The following is a 4,293-nucleotide window of genomic DNA, read 5'->3' as shown; positions in this document are numbered from 1 at the left end:
GCATCCTTGCGTGTAACGCCTACTGCTGCTGGCGCTGCTGTTGTTGCTGCTGGGAGTCGATGGTCATCCCAGAGGGGAAGTCGTAAGCCCACTTTTACTACTTCCACCAAGCAATTGACTGTCCAACAGTCCTTTGCGAGGAAGATGAAATATCACAGCAGTCATCCTGTTGCAAAGCGGATAACTGAGGCCTTGACAACTATGTTGGTGTTAGACGTGCGTCCGGTATCCGCCGTTAGTTCACAGGGAACTAGACAATTTGTTGAGGTAGTGTGCCCCCGTTACCAAATACCATCTAGGTTCCACTTCTCTAGGCAGGCGATACCGAGAATGTACACGGACGTCAGAAAAAGACTCACCAGTGTCCTAAAAAATGCAGTTGTACCCAATGTCCACTTAACCACGGACATGTGGACAAGTGGAGCAGGGCAGGGTCAGGACTATATGACTGTGACAGCCCACTGGGTAGATGTATGGACGCCCGCCGCAAGAACAGCAGCGGCGGCACCAGTAGCAGCATCTCGCAAACGCCAACTCTTTCCTAGGCAGGCTACGCTTTGTATCACCGGTTTCCAGAATACGCACACAGCTGAAAACCTCTTACGGCAACTGAGGAAGATCATCGCGGAATGGCTTACCCCAATTGGACTCTCCTCTGGATTTGTGGCATCGGACAACGCCAGCAATATTGTGTGTGCATTAAATATGGGCAAATTCCAGCACGTCCCATGTTTTGCACATACCTTGAATTTGGTGGTGCAGAATTTTTAAAAAAACGACAGGGGCGTGCAAGAGATGCTGTCGGTGGCCAGAAGAATTGCGGGACACTTTCGGAGGACAGGCACCACGTACAGAAGACTGGAGCACCACCAAAAACGCCTGAACCTGCCCTGCCATCATCTGAAGCAAGAAGTGGTAACGAGGTGGAATTCAACCCTATATATGCTTCAGAGGTTGGAGGAGCAGCAAAAGGCCATTCAAGCCTATACAATTGAGCACGATATAGGAGGTGGAATGTACCTGTCTCAAGCGCAGTGGAGAATGATTTCAACGTTGTGCAAGGTTCTGCAACCTTTTGAACTTGCCACACGTGAAGTCAGTTCAGACACTGCCAGCCTGAGTCAGGTCATTCCCCTCATCAGGCTTTTGCAGAAGAAGCTGGAGGCATTGAAGGAGGAGCTAAAAGGGAGCAATTCCGCTAGGCATGTGGGACTTGTGGATGGAGCCCTTAATTCGCTTAACAAGGATTCACGGGTGGTCAATCTGTTGAAATCAGAGCACTACATTTTGGCCACCATGCTCGATCCTAGATTTAAAACCTACCTTGGATCTCTCTTTCCGGCAGACACAAGTCTGCTGGGGTTCAAAGACCTGCTGGTGACAAAATTGTCAAGTCAAGCGGAACGCGACCTGTCAACATCTCCTCCTTCACATTCTCCCGCAACTGGGGGTGCGAGGAAAAGGCTCAGAATTCCGAGCCCACCTGCTGGCGGTGATGCAGGGCAGTCTGGAGCGACTGCTGATGCTGACATCTGGTCCGGACTGAAGGACCTGACAACGATTACGGACATGTCGTCTACTGTCACTGCATATGATTCTCTCCCCATTGAAAGAATGGTGGAGGATTATATGAGTGACCGCGTCCAAGTAGGCACGTCAGACAGTCCGTACTTATACTGGCAGGAAAAAGAGGCAATTTGGAGGCCCTTGCACAAACTGGCTTTATTCTACCTAAGTTGCCCTCCCACAAGTGTGTACTCCGAAAGAGTGTTTAGTGCCGCTGCTCACCTTGTCAGCAATCGGCGTACGAGGTTACTTCCAGAAAATGTGGAGAAGATGATGTTCATTAAAATGAATTATAATCAATTCCTCCGTGGAGACATTGACCAGCAGCAATTGCCTCCACAAAGTAGTACACAGGGAGCTGAGATGGTGGATTCCAGTGGGGACGAATTGATAATCTGTGAGGAGCGGGATGTACACGGTGATATATCGGAGGATGATGATGAGGTGGACATCTTGCCTCTGTAGAGCCAGTTTGTGCAAGGAGAGATTAATTGCTTCTTTTTCGGTGGGGGTCCAAACCAACCCGTCATTTCAGTCACAGTCGTGTGGCAGACCCTGTCACTGAAATGATGGGTTGGTTAAAGTGTGCATGTCCTGTTTATACAACATAAGGGTGGGTGGGAGGGCCCAAGGACAATTCCATCTTGCACCTCTTTTTTCTTTCATTTTTATTTGCGTCATGTGCTGTTTGGGGAGTGTTTTTTGGAAGGGCCATCCTGCGTGCCACTGCAGTGCCACTCCTAGATGGGCCAGGTGTTTGTGTCGGCCACTAGGGTCGCTTATCTTACTCACACAGCTACCTCATTGCGCCTCTTTTTTTCTTCTTTGCGTCATGTGCTGTTTGGGGAGTGTTTTTTGGAAGGGCCATCCTGCGTGCCACTGCAGTGCCACTCCTAGATGGGCCAGGTGTTTGTGTCAGCCACTAGGGTCGCTTATCTTACTCACACAGCTACCTCATTGCGCCTCTTTTTTTTTTTGCGTCATGTGCTGTTTGGGGAGTGTTTTTTGGAAGGGCCATCCTGCGTGCCACTGCAGTGCCACTCCTAGATGGGCCAGGTGTTTGTGTCGGCCACTAGGGTCGCTTATCTTACTCACACAGCTACCTCATTGCGCCTCTTTTTTTCTTCTTTGCGTCATGTGCTGTTTGGGGAGTGTTTTTTGGAAGGGCCATCCTGCTTGACACTGCAGTGCCACTCCTAGATGGGCCAGGTGTTTGTGTCGGCCACTAGGGTCGCTTATCTTACTCACACAGCTACCTCATTGCGCCTCTTTTTTTCTTCTTTGCGTCATGTGCTGTTTGGGGAGTGTTTTTTGGAAGGGCCATCCTGCGTGACACTGCAGTGCCACTCCTAGATGGGCCAGGTGTTTGTGTCGGCCACTAGGGACGCTTATCTTACTCACACAGCTACCTCATTGCGCCTCTTTTTTTCTTCTTTGCGTCATGTGCTGTTTGGGGAGTGTTTTTTGGAAGGGCCATCCTGCGTGACACTGCAGTGCCACTCCTAGATGGGCCAGGTGTTTGTGTCGGCCACTAGGGTCGCTTATCTTACTCACACAGCTACCTCATTGCGCCTCTTTTTTTCTTCTTTGCGTCATGTGCTGTTTGGGGAGTGTTTTTTGGAAGGGCCATCCTGCGTGACACTGCAGTGCCACTCCTAGATGGGCCAGGTGTTTGTGTCGGCCACTAGGGTCGCTTATCTTACTCACACAGCTACCTCATTGCGCCTCTTTTTTCTTCTTTGCGTCATGTGCTGTTTGGGGAGTGTTTTTTGGAAGGGCCATCCTGCGTGACACTGCAGTGCCACTCCTAGATGGGCCAGGTGTTTGTGTTGGCCACTAGGGTCGCTTATCTTACTCACACAGCTACCTCATTGCGCCTCTTTTTTTCTTCTTTGCGTCATGTGCTGTTTGGGGAGTGTTTTTTGGAAGGGCCATCCTGCGTGACACTGCAGTGCCACTCCTAGATGGGCCAGGTGTTTGTGTCGGCCACTAGGGTCGCTTATCTTACTCACACAGCTACCTCATTGCGCCTCTTTTTTTCTTCTTTGCGTCATGTGCTGTTTGGGGAGTGTTTTTTGGAAGGGCCATCCTGCGTGACACTGCAGTGCCACTCCTAGATGGGCCAGGTGTTTGTGTCGGCCACTAGGGTCGCTTATCTTACTCACACAGCTACCTCATTGCGCCTCTTTTTTTCTTCTTTGCGTCATGTGCTGTTTGGGGAGTGTTTTTTGGAAGGGCCATCCTGCGTGACACTGCAGTGCCACTCCTAGATGGGCCAGGTGTTTGTGTCGGCCACTAGGGTCGCTTATCTTACTCACACAGCTACCTCATTGCGCCTCTTTTTTTCTTCTTTGCGTCATGTGCTGTTTGGGGAGTGTTTTTTGGAAGGGCCATTCTGCGTGACACTGCAGTGCCACTCCTAGATGGGCCAGGTGTTTGTGTCGGCCACTAGGGTCGCTTAGCTTAGTCATCCAGCGACCTCGGTGCAAATTTTAGGACTAAAAATAATATTGTGAGGTGTGAGGTATTCAGAATAGACTGAAAATGAGTGGAAATTATGGTTTTTGAGGTTAATAATACTTTGGGATCAAAATGACCCCCAAATTCTATGATTTAAGCTGTTTTTTAGTGTTTTTTGAAAAAAACACCCGAATCCAAAACACACCCAAATCCGACAAAAAAAATTCGGTGAGGTTTTGCCAAAACGCGGTCGAACCCAAAACACGG

This window comes from Pseudophryne corroboree, chromosome 1 (assembly GCF_028390025.1).
Source record: "Pseudophryne corroboree isolate aPseCor3 chromosome 1, aPseCor3.hap2, whole genome shotgun sequence".
Lineage (NCBI taxonomy): Eukaryota > Metazoa > Chordata > Amphibia > Anura > Myobatrachidae > Pseudophryne > Pseudophryne corroboree.
The sequence above is the reverse complement of the archived record's forward strand: the minus strand, read 5'-3'. Positions refer to the sequence as shown.